Below are 13,524 nucleotides of genomic sequence, written 5' to 3'. Positions count from 1 at the left end.
TATTAAAAGTAAACCCATGTAACGTTCTTTTTCACTTTAAACCGAATTTCGTCAAAAAATTTCAATCCATCAGTGGTACGATTAAAAAAATCGGAATTCGATGAAAAATTCCATTCAATGGATAATTGTTCCTGTCAGGAATTTTTTAGTGTTTCCACCATGCCACGAAGGGCGTAATAATGCTCGGTATCATCGTTCCCTGGCGAAATGTTTTCGATTTTAACTAGAATAATCTCGGTCATCAGTTGCGAAACGGATCGTGCAACGAGAAATCTATTATTGCCTCCTTCTTGGATTTCTAGCAAGATTACTTCAATAGATTCGGAGAATAATGGAAAAGTATAGAAATTCAATTATAGGTGCAATCTTATCGAGCCATTGCAGTTGTTGGCTATACGTTAGCCCAATTCTTCTTTCTAATTGCCAGACTATTGACTTAATAATGAATTTCACAGCTGTCCAGGAAACACATGCTTTTAACTTATCTAATTTTATTTCCGATATAAAATGATTATTATCTCGAGCTTACAATTTTTAATTCTAGAATTTGTAATACTTTCAAATAGATGTTACTAATTTTGTACAATTTTTCGTACTTTTAACTAAATGTTCTACGTAGAATTAAATATTAAATGATTTTAATATTTAATATTTTGTTATAATATTACGTTATGCTATTAAATATTTCAACATTTTAAATGTTTTCAATGCTTGTAGACAGTACATGTAAAAGAGTTGGTCAACTTTTTTAATTAAAGAAGATGACGACGAAGTATTTCTTATTCTAATTATACATTCCCCCTTAGTTAAAATTTTTTGATTGCATAAAATAAATTAAATTTCTTTGAAGTTGTAACTAATTGTAAGTGAGCAAATAAAATTATTAATTTCTTAATTTACTTGTACTTCTGTGGAATAATAATTTTTTAATAAAGATATACTAAGAAAAAAGAAAAAATTTCGAGCTTCAAAATTTCAACAATATGAATTAGTAAAAAAGTTGCATTCCTCCGAATTTAAGGAACAAAAATGTATTTTAAAATGACGAACTCTAACAACAAAGAAGTCATTAAAAACGTTTTACCGTTTACATATTTTCCACGCGGAACGATGTTTCAACGGATTTTAACTGCGCTGCGTTTTTCCTTCCGTCGTATAAACCTAAACAACCGTACATTGATAAAACCATAGCAAAATACGATGTGCTTTGAAACAATGCCGCATCGAAACAACGAGATTTATTCCGAAACGTGAAATACGGTTTGAAATATACAGTCGCATGGCTGCACTGCCTTTTTAATGTTCATCGACAGATGTGCAAACGGTGGCATGAATGGAATCGCGAGCCATTTGCATACGTATTTTTACTATACATTCAAAGAAACGTATTCCCAAAAGATTGCATCGAGATTGTCGACGTGATATTTTACTTTTATCGACGTCTTAATTAATCAAAAATACAGAGAAAACAATTAATGATACGTCGAGTCTAGATCTTTAGCGAGATACGAATAGGACTCCGAAAGAATTCTCCGTTCTTCAAAGAATCCAAGAAGGAAAACAGATTGTCGGTGGCTGTAGTATCATTATTGAACCGTTGAAAGGTATACGATCATTAATTTCGTTCTTTGGTAATTTTTATTATCCCACTTCGGGCATCGTTAACGTTCGCAATCTCGATTAATTTACCTTAGCACGCGCTCGAAGTAAATTGAGTTAGCTTCGAAGTGGTACTGGATTTACGAATGCAAGTTCCTTATATTTTTTCAATTATTGAAATAAAGTTATGTCCTAAGTTTGTTTCCTTAAAGTACTCTCTTGAAGAAAAAGAAACAGAATACCATAGTCACCTTCCAATTTTAATCATCTTCCGATGCTTAGATAGATACAGTTAGAAAAACATGGTATGTCATTAAAAAAGAGAAATACCTTCATATCCTCTAAGCAATTTCATCTGCAAAAGAGTATGCAATTTTTATTCGAAAAATTTCTCTCTTCTCGTGCTCTCACAGATACTCAGGATGGTGGTTGCTATTAGACCTTATTAAAACCTTGTTACACTTTGTATATTAAAATAAAGTAAACGACCATTAAACGATTAAAAGCTTATCAAACGATTCTTCAATGAAATGATATCAGCAACTCATTTTGCCAATTCATTATTTTCGGAATGTGAATAATACATAGCAGAAATATTTATACAATAATAACCTTTTTACCTTTCATCATCCGACACGTATGTCACGGTATATTGCGAGAAATTATATTTCACGGTTCCAACGAATAACGAGGCCATTACAGAGATTACAAGTCGCGCCATGATTTCAGCAAACATCCCACCGTTTCTTTTTTCCTTTTTAAACTTCACCCCTTCCTCTTTCGCCCTTACTCTTACTCTGTTTTGCTCGCGGTACGCGCATTTTCAACGGACTTCATCAGGCCGCCCGATGCTTGTCGCGGTTTCAACGCGATCGTAATTAATTTGTTGCCACCTCGCGAATGCAAGCCAATGAAATTAGGACGCTGGAATGCAATTTTGTAATCGGGCACCTGAGAACAAACAAAATTAATCGGCTCGCGAAGGGTTTTCAGAGATACGCACGTCTAGTGGATGCTTCGAATTGTTTCAGTTAGTTTTCGTTCCATGTACCTGGTAAAAGTAAAAAATCGGAATGAATATCTTTTTGGATTTTTCCACTTTTTTAAATCGGGTATCGAACAATAAGTATGATGGAATTCATCCCGTAATAATACATTAAATATTATGTACATATACAATTGCGTCAGGAATTGTTGAAATATTTTCGAAAAATGATTATATCATGTAATAAGTAGGTAATTGAAATAATTGATTTTCAAGGAATCACGTTGCACGGAGGAGAATTATTAAAGATTTGGTTTGAGATTAGATTTGTTCAAGGCCTATATTTATGTATATATATTTTTTCTTTATATAAGAGAAGAAAGGAAGAATAAGAACGAATGTTGTTGTAAATTTTGAACTTTTGTGATTAACAAAATTGTAAGGAAGATTAAAGTAGAAAGATTCTATTTAGTAAAAATCGAAAACTACAGTGTGAAAATCCAGCTTTTTAATAGAACGGAAATATTCACATGTCGTGTTAAAAAAAGAAAATATCTGATTCCTCGGGTGTGTGTTTAGCCGTTACCGCTTGGAAAATAGGCTACGGTATATTTACGATATATTTGCCTCCTAGCAGCCATTGTAATCCAATTGCTAGTTCACTATGATTTTGTTACAACGTGTACACAGTTCACAAGTTTTCGAACAAACCCAAAGAGTACAAGTTTTCGAGAGGATAAAAATAAATGGAACTGTTTAGTTTGTTAGAAACTTCGGAATTTCGAATCCAAACATGTGCTGATTCCCAACGGAGAACTCATTACTTTGATACGAAAGTTACAATTGACTTGTTAGTATAGAAACTGATATCAAACGAATAGCACTTATATGGATAAAAAAGAGAAAAACTGACTTTCATTAGCCTGTTAAACGGTTCATTCTTTAGCTAGAAATTTCTATAATCTCTATAATTTCTATAACCTTAGAATTAGAATGTGATAAAAATAAATCAATTTCCGATCAGTCAGATTTTAAAATTCTTTCAAATATAAATATGATATGATTTATTTGCAACACAGATGAAATACCGCATTTAAAGTTTAAGACATTCACAACATCAAAAAGAATAAGAAATTCATGAATAAGGAAATTATTATCTCCTCTTTAACAAGTTAAAATGAGAGACTCATTATTATCGATAAATGAATAACTGTGGTAATTAAGAGATAGTTAATCCAGCAATTTCATATTTCTTCCTCTCCTGTTATATCTTTTAACAAGTAAACAGGATATTTCACAGCAAATAAATATCGTACAATTATCACATATATCATTATCTCTTATTTACACAATGTTTACTGAGAAAACAAATTACTGCGTTGAGAATAAATCTATTATTAATAGTATTAAATAAGTATTCGAATTTATTCTCGTAACACAATTATTACAGAATGCGATTAAAACCATTCAGAACATTTCCATTTCCAGAACCATTCAGTGTTATAATGATTATAATATTTACTACAATAATTTGACAGATTTCGATCAATCACCTTAGTAAAAATTGCCCTTTTTCTTGAAAATATTCCTACAAATGATAAATTATCGTAATAAATTACGCACGACATTAAAACCATTACGTTTCCATTATTAGCAATGTTATCCATTATGTGCTATCGACCATGAAGCGAGCTTCGTTTTAATATAATTCTCTCCCTAGATATCATAATAAAAAAGCGACCTTTACAGAAAAACAAATTATTGACTATTTTGTTAATAAGTGCAGTTTCAAATGAAATAATATCTATCCATTTTTGTTGTAAAATATTGATCTACTTTCAGGAAAATTGACATGCATAAACTTTGAACAATTATATGAAATACGCACAAATTGGAACTTTGATTTACAGAAACTTAATTGTAACAAAAATTGTTATCTTTCTTATGCATTTCTTATCGGATCGGATAATGTAGTATCGTATATTTATTTTAACTCTTCATAACATTAAATATACGTAATTCACAGTAAACTTCTTTAATATGCTCAATAATTAAAAAGAGACAAATATTTAATAGATGATATTAGCCGGATAAAAATGAAAAACGCGATATTTCATATATACCGATCCAATATTTGCATAAACATTGACAGTTTAATAATGACTAACAATGTTCTTCTCTCGCGAACAAACAAAAGTCTAGTGAAAGAAACTTAAATAGTCGTTAAAATCGCAACTTTCCCTCTTATTATCCAGTGCTGCGAGTAATTCAAGACGGATCCCGCGAATTTTCACAATATTGGCAACAGGCAAAGCGATATCCCTCGCGAATGATGCGAATAATTAAGCGGCCGGATCGATTTGTCGCGGCATCGCGGGCGAGGTAGCCGCGAATATACGCGTGTGATATCGAAAAATTGATTACCGCTATCGGGGAACACGTACACAGACGGTCGAGCAACGCGAAACGATTTTAATTACGTTCGAAGCTGATGATCGCGAACGTCGCTTCCGGATAACGGGGGCTACGATGAAATAAAATTCCTCGAGCTGCATAAAGGAATCAGCGGATATCCGGGACGAGATAACGAGGTTACAAACAGAGAATCGCTATCAAAGAGATTGCAACGTTATAATTTCGATATCGCGCTGATAAATTTTTAGAAAGTCGGGCTCGCTCGTAAATTGTAAAAATCGAACCGATTTTTCGACGATTTACATTCGTATCACATCGTAAATGGAGCTTTGAAAAGAATTATGATGGCGAAGGCTGAACGTAACACACTTTGCTATTGATGGTTCTGATGTACTTTTTCTTTTCTCATTGATGTAGCACTATCTAGCGTAGTTGAATTTAAACGTACGAAGATTTTTTTTTATAATCTTTTCTGTCCTTTATTTTTGAAGTTTACTTTTGGAGTGAGATTTTGGTTGAGTGGGAACGAGAAAAGAAGCTGCATAAAATTAATTCATATTTGAATAAAACTCGTTTGTCAGAATTTTTTATAAAATTAACTGCAGAATTTAGTCATTGAACATATATTCTCTGGATAAAATAAATTACGCGAGACAATAACAGATTGAAATATTCATTCTACATTAGTTTACTCTACACTGAGCGCTATAAATGTTTCATAATACGTATAATCGATACATTATAATATATCTACAAATATTTTAGGTGTCAAATCTGTTCTGTACTACATTATTTCTTAGATCTATAAATCTGTGATTGCTTCGAACTTGCAGAAAAATCGATATTCTAAATGTATTAGGTAATAGTAAAATATAATTGATTCTTTACATTAAAATCAGGAAATCAAAACCGAATGTATTTATCATGTTCTTCTTCTGTCTTTAATATACATTAGGTCTCTTGAAAATGTATAGATATACGTCTATCGTGAATCATTGTAAATTTCCAAATTTAAATTCGCATAACAAATGGAATTATTTTTCTCGTAAGATTAAAATGATTACATTACTGTAACAAGTTAACAGTTATACCACATTGCGGTCACGTCATTCAAATTTCAGGAATTTCTCCCAAATTTCTCCACACTCGAGCGATATCCTTTCTCCCAATTTATATTTCAGGAAAAACGATGTCCTGCTTCGTACTTTTTAACGCAGAAGCTCAGTCGGATAGCGCGTGACGCGACGAAAAATTATGCGAACGTGAGCCGAAACTGGAATCATTGCCTGCAGATTTATGTAGTCGAAGGAAAGATATATTTTCACCGAACGAACTTTTTCTTCGAAGCTTGAACCAATCAACGATAAAATTGTCATGCCGATCGAAGACAGGCAAAAGTAGAACTTATACTTAACTACCGTCTATTTGGTTTTGGAAAAAACTCCACTGGAAATTTAGCGAAAAGTTTCATATGTTTTAAGTAGGAAAGAAAAAATGAAAAGACAACAGCAAAAAGTAGATCAAATTCAGATTTTCTGACATGATAGAAAAATGTTTCAAATCATGTATTTCTTAATGCTAGAAACGTTTGAATATTTAAAACATTAAAATATGCTTCTTAATTTTAAGAATATTTATAATCATCGTTATAATTTTATTATAAGTATGTACATATATGTACAAAATTGAAAGAACCGTACGCAGTATAAAAGGACGAAACTCATACTCTCAAAATTATCACAATTTAATATCTCTCATTTAATGTTGCTAAAATTGAATATTATTTTTTACTGAAGTAAAAGAAGGAATGGAATAAAGTAATAATAAAATCATTTTTTCCGGATCACAAAAACATATTAACTCTTTACACTTAGAATTTTTTGAAGCACTCGACAATTGCAATTTCTTTATTTCATATTTTTTCTATAATTATTATATTTTTTCTATTCACAATAGTCTCTTTATTATTAGAAACTGCGTATTTAAAAAAAAATGGTTTAAATGGTTTAAATGTTCACTGCTGGATTTTACGAACAGATCGTTCGCAAATACTTTACTGCAACTACATTTATCGCGATACGATTTAAATGTCCGGTTTAATGCAAACGATAAATCATCAAACTGCTCGTCTATCAAATTTCATACTCTCAGCACTCGTTTATCGACGTAACTGCTTTCCAATTTTGCGATTAAGCAGCGCTTACGATCGTTACTACGAGGAACGATACCATTAACGCCGGTGCAAAATTCTATTGCTATTAAAATGTAAGAATTTTCCAATATCTAAAAGTATAAAAATTGCGAAAAGCGCTTCTTAATTTCATGAATTTTATGGAATTCATTTAATTCCTACTCTGAGACATATGCTTCTCCTTTTTCAAAGAAAAGCAAGCTCGATATTCGGAAACGCGTCATAAAAACCGTAATCAAAATAACTTTCAACGATAATTACCGGATTTGGTAGAAATACTTTTTGAATTAGATGTTTATAGTGCTTATTTACAACGATGGATATTAATTTTGAATTTCCTGACGTTTATCCCATGCATATAAAATCGTATGAATAATATAATATAGTGCATGTGTATGCTAAACAAATATGACGAAACTCATAACTTGAAGTCGTTTTGTATTTTGTAGTACTGAAATATATGAACGCCATATCTGTATGTAACAAGTTACCAACCAGATTTATGAATTCTCGTTCCTCATCTCGATACTAACTCCGTTTTATTTTAAAAAACACATTTCACAATTATTTTTTAAACTTTCTCTCAATTCCAATTATACATATTTTTTATGTGTTCTTCTATATTTTGCGAAAACTTTGGAATTCTTCAGAATTTCAGTCATTTAATTTGTAATACATAAAATTAAATTAAAATGTTTCGAATAATAGGTTAAATAATTAGATTAATGCAAACTCGGTAACAGGGGCCGAATCAATGGAGCAAATCGTTGTATCAAACTGTATCATTAAAATCTTCTATAAATTAAAAAGCGAGCAAATTTCCCTCTTAAAATTAGACTCGTTTAACCCGTTGTGAGAAAAAGCACGTAAAATTTATTGCGAAACTTTGAATCTTATGCAACATGCAAGAAACCTTTCTCTTTAGAAAAGAAAATCTAATAGGCGGCGATATTTTTCACGAAACTCTTCTATTTTAGAAAATATAAGACAGTTTTAAATTCCATATAAAAGTAGATATCGCCGAGGTTAAAGGAAAGACGAATTTTATTTCAAGCAACCTTAGAAGGTTTTAATTACATTTTATGCGTAAATTATTCTTCTAATGAAATAGACCGCATCGAGGCTTGAATGGGAGCAAATCGGTAAAAGTTTCATTGGGTACATACGATGTGGAGCAACGAGCTATTGTAGGGTAAATTACGATGCATAATTAAACGATCTATCGTACACACTTAAGCTAATAAAATATTTCGCGCGCGAACAAACCTAGCTCTCCGTAAAGTAATTATAGCGTGATTATTGGCGAAAACCGATGTCAATGCGATTACGTCTGTGACTCATGATAATTCGATGATTTCCGTGTCAGAGTAAACTAAGTCTCTCGTTTAATGTAACCATCATTGTCCTTCTAAATTCATCAAACTTCAAGTATGACAAAAATTCGATTCGAATGAAATCAAATTCTATTGCGAGATAAAATAATTAAATAATTCCGAGTTGTAACTGGTTTTTTATTGAATCATTATTGGATTATCTTGAAAGTTTTTGTAAATTTTATTACATCTGATTTTATCGATCTATACTTTCTAATATATCAGCTTTGTAGATTTAGTCAGGTATTTGATACATTCTTTATTTAAAAAAAAATCCCTTGTATTTTTTATCGTCACACGAGAACACGATTTCTGATAATCTGCCGTTTAACCGAACACCACGTTTTTTCTCCACGAATCGTGTCGGAAATTCAGTTCCGATTTTTAATAGCTACGTCTACCACAGATATCAGATGCTACCTTCCATTTCGTTTCCACGCTCTTCACATATAGAAAACGAATATGATCGATGGGTTTCTTTCATAGAGATAGATTGTTGCTAGACTAGCAGGAAATTTTATTTATGTATACATGTATACTAGCATATCTTTTCTTGCAAAGAGATAGCTTTTCCCAAAGCTTAATTTTTCTATGCTCGATATTACGTATACGCAACATTATACTTTATAACTTATTAACTAACTAAATAATGTGGTATGTGACTATATATTATCAATGAAAGTAAAAAAATCGTTAAGAAATGAAAAAAAGCCAACACCACACGGAATTCCCAAGCGGTCAACCATCTAAGTACTATCCGTGCCCAGCGCTGTTTAACTTTCGTGATCGGACGAGAACGAGTGCTTCCAATGCGGTTTGAGCGTTGGCTGAAACTACTGGGTTTACGATATTGTGGTACTGAATACTATACTTCAATATAATCAACATAATTCAATATAATTAATTAGTAATACAAAAATTGTAAAGTTAAATTAATAATGAAACATTATATCACCATAGCTATAAATTGTTAAGTAATAGATTCTCTTACCTAATCGATACAAATTTGCCAGTAAAGCAAATGAAATTTTACAAACGAATTTTAAAACGTGAACTTTATCTCTGGGAACCCAGTTTTCTTGATCGAAACCTATATTTACTGAAAGCGCTCATTGAATAGAATTCAAACGATATTGATTTTAAATTTAAGAATTTTCCCAGTCGAAGTTGTTTTGGAAAAATAGTAGCAAAAATTTGCATGGCTTGCTTCGTTTTATACTGAATAATCGTAAATAGTTTGTTTGTCCTTGTTGATATTATGAGCGACAGATACTGTCGTGGAAATAGAAAAGTGCCAGTAGTATTGGTTAGGCGCTAGACTATTGTATATGTATTTTTCTAGGCGGTGGAAAGTAACCCTTGTGAAAAATAGTATTTGACAAATGAATTCGTATATTGATAACAAGGCGATATTCCGCTACTTTCAGTACAATATGTATTTAAATAAATAATAAAGTTTATAGTCTAAATGTAAAATTTACCACGTTAAACTAAACCATAAGCTTTAAAAATACAGAACTATTGAATTAGTGGATTCCTAAGTTCAAAACCACTACGTACCGTGTCTATTCATCGAATACTATCAGAAAATGCAAAAGAAGTTAAAAAGAGAATGAATGTTCCCAGAAGGAAAGTTCGTCCGTTTCAAAAATCAGAAAGTATCCGACTATCTTATTTGAATTAATTAAAAAGTTGTAAAATTATAAAAGAGAAATCCCCAAGCTACAACTCGTCACTTTTCGAGTTTATATGTACAGACGATAAAATATTAAATAATTATTATCACTTGTTTTATGTTTCATAAGATCCATTCAGAGTACTAGTTTAATGGAACTAGAAAAAATCGCTCGGCGGCATCTTTAATTTATTTCACCCGTTTTTTAATAGCTTTAAGACAACTCACGTCTGGTAGATTTTCCGTGTACGTGATGCACTCAACCGAAAGACGAGCAAAAATCGTTGCGTTATCCAGCGAGGAGATAATGTCCCCTAACCGCGTGGCGGAAGTTAATCGAGCAACCACCGCTGTAGCTGGAATAAAAGGTCATTAAGAGGAAACGGTTGGCAAAGAAAAACGAACACGATGAACTTACTTTTATTACCTCCCATGCGAAGACATTCTCTACGAGAGAGCCCCACTGTATCTTTCTCTCTTTCCCTCACATCCTCTTTAACAAACGCATAGCCGTTTATATGTACTTGGTCTTTATCAGTCCTTAGTCAGTCATTAAAATACTCATTTTCCTCTCGTTCCACCCTTTCCCCTTTTTCCTAGAGGAATATTCCTTTTCCTCTTGGTTATTCTAATTCTCTATCGTCTTGCGGTTTTTTACTTTTCACGCTTTCTCCAATCATTAATCGATTTCCTCCCTCTTTCGACTCTTCTCGCGCTTTTTCTTCTAATTTCTTCCTTAGTTTTTGATCTTTACCAAGTTAGGGATCCTTAGTTAATCATTAAAATACTCATCTTCTCCCTATTCCGCTATTTCTCCTTCGTGCTAGAGTTATACAAGTTTATGCAAATATTTTAGTAACCTTCGCGAAGTGTATGCTCCCAATAATACCTTGTAACTTTTATATACACTTTCAGGTACTCGTAGGAATAGGATTATAGGACTGTACTATGCGCACTATATATCCGAAAAACATTGAATAACATATGGATGGTTCTCTTGTTCATTCTAATTTAATATAATCTCCCGGATGTTTCTTTTCCTCGCTTTCTCCTATTAATTATCAATTTCCTCTTTCTCTCAACATTTTCCACTCTTTTTCTTCTAATTTTTTTCTTTTTCACTCTCTTTCTCTTTTCGTTTTTTCAATCTTCCATCCATGTTTCTCTTCCTCCTTTATTTCTTGCCCCATTACTTTCCTCTCTTGAGTACACACTTTCATTCTCTTTGCTTTTTCGTTTCACCACTCGTCAACTTTATCTGCCTCTCCACTGTCTCGTTTCTCGTCACCTATGTCTTTGCATTCAACATATTTTACAATAGACTTAATATAGTGCAGCTGCTGTCGTACAGCCATCAGAGAAATTCACACCATTGTAGTAATTCTCGTAAGCCCTACCTTGCTTCCTTCTTTTTCTCTCTCTTTCCACTCTTCCATAATAAAACCGCAGAACCATATTATTCCCTGGTTACACGGAATCCATCAATATCAATCTGATGTTCGTCAATATTTCATAGCGTTGATATCGAAAGCTTGGAAAATAATCAAACAGTTTCACAGTGCCGTCAATAAGTGAGCTATTTACAGACCAAAATATTTCAATTCATTATTTGAAATATTGGTGTTAGAGCACTTGTAATTCATGCTTATCTTAAGATTGCGAATATTTATGTATCTATGCAAAACTTATATTAAATGCAAAACTATACAGAAATATATAAAATATCCATAATATAATACTCGTTATAATCTTTAACAAGTAAACCAATTGTCTACCTAGAGGCCATGTTTTTAAACTTATTCATAAAGATATGGCTTTACATAAATACCTGCAGTCTTCTTATCTCATAAGAGTTTCATCGATTTTCTCCAGTTTTCGTTTTGTGAAGTTAACTGATTTGGCAAATAAGCGGCTGAAATAGATTTAGCAGGAAATGGCAGATTCACTATCATTGTTTCCCCATTTTCTTTTCGTTTTTACGAGCGAAAAAACGCCCATTAGGCGTGGACGGGGTATTCATAAATCAGCGGGACAGCTATAGTATCCATAATGGCCGCATGGCGCGGTACAGTCGATATTTCGACTATCAAACGACGAAACCCTCGGTGAAAGGAAATTAAACATTCGTGATCAATACGAATGACGGATATACTGCCTTGCAAATGGATTTGTCTTTTGCCTGCTAGGCTATCAAAGCGTTGCGGTTTGTGAGTGAATTAAACATTCAATTTGGCGTTCGTAATGCCGGAATATTGTATGTACAGAAATTTTTATTCTACATAGAATGGTTTACCGATTTAACGTGGAGGCGATTCATAATTCAAAAATGTCTTAAAAAACTTTATTATCAAAATTCACTTTACTTTTTCTGAAAGTATTGTAGTATTGGGAAATACTAATAATTAATGATGATTTATTTACGAAAATATGGATTGTACAGATGTTGATTAGACAGGAAACGATGGTTATTTAACATGAACTAATCGCAATAACGTACTATACTTTAGACAACTCAATAATTAATTTGCAACTCTCGTCACAACGGATCCAACGCTCTCTCTCTCTCTCTCTCTCTCTCTCTCTCTCTCTCTCTCTCTCACGCGGACCACACTCTCTCGACAACGCACCTCGCACTCTCTGACTTCTCGATTCACACTCTCTGACTTCTCCACTGACACTGACTGTGAATTTGTCTTTCTGCCTTAGCATCCCTTTCGTCCCTTTGTCTTAGTCTCACCACACACGTGTTACGCAGCCGCTCGTGACCAAAGTCACGTAGGCCCTTTTTCTACGAAACTATACAACTGAAGGCCCGACGACACATTGTCGGCTCGCGACAATGTTTATGGGTTACCCGATATTTTTTAGGCCGTTTGTCCACGATACTACAGTATTCGTAATATAAATTCTCAATTTTTAAAGTTCCATTACTTTCGTGAATTATATCAATAATTCTTGAACAAAACCTAACCTACATTAATTTTGAAATTAGATTAGTATTAATATCATTATTGGCAATTGTAAAATATAAACTATGATTATAATATATATACATATATACATCTATTAACGTTAAAAACCTTTCCAGTACGTTCTAAGAATCTTCTTAATCTGATTCTTAACTTAAAAACTGAAAATTCTGAAGATAAAAAGCTTGACTAATAACAAAAATAATTCTCCAAGACTCGGCAATCGTAAACGCCAATCATGTTTATTATCGCTTATCGATTTTTAAAAAATCAATTTAACCGCGTTATGATGTTCTATTATTTTACGTAGTGATTAG

At 32.5% G+C, this 13,524-nt stretch overlaps 1 protein-coding gene, 1 long non-coding RNA gene and 1 other non-coding gene across 5 annotated transcripts in view; 1 reads left to right on the top strand and 2 right to left on the bottom strand.

Annotated features, from left to right (window-relative positions):
* The window catches only part of LOC139989098 (uncharacterized), a 60,083-nt gene extending 48,200 nt beyond the window's left edge, over positions 1-11,883 (bottom strand). For 2 of the 3 annotated variants that reach the window (XR_011800269.1, XR_011800268.1), the window contains exons 1-3: positions 11,636-11,883; positions 10,657-11,532; positions 10,467-10,594 (exon numbers count right to left, since the gene is read on the bottom strand). This is a non-coding gene — a long non-coding RNA (uncharacterized lncRNA). The remainder of the gene's footprint in view (positions 1-10,466; positions 10,595-10,656; positions 11,533-11,635) is intronic. The other variant, XR_011800272.1, reaches the window with a different exon arrangement.
* 5-ht7 (5-hydroxytryptamine receptor 7) overlaps positions 1-13,524 on the top strand; it is a 245,595-nt gene that overhangs the window by 195,715 nt on the left and 36,356 nt on the right. The window lies entirely within an intron of this gene.
* On the bottom strand, positions 9,273-9,391 carry LOC139991909 (5S ribosomal RNA). Its single transcript, XR_011800966.1, has one exon. It is a non-coding gene; the product is annotated as a 5S ribosomal RNA (ribosomal RNA).

The sequence above is a fragment of the Bombus fervidus genome, chromosome 1 (genome assembly GCF_041682495.2).
Source record: "Bombus fervidus isolate BK054 chromosome 1, iyBomFerv1, whole genome shotgun sequence".
In the NCBI taxonomy this organism is placed as follows: domain Eukaryota; kingdom Metazoa; phylum Arthropoda; class Insecta; order Hymenoptera; family Apidae; genus Bombus; species Bombus fervidus.
This window is presented reverse-complemented; position numbering and strand designations above follow the sequence as displayed.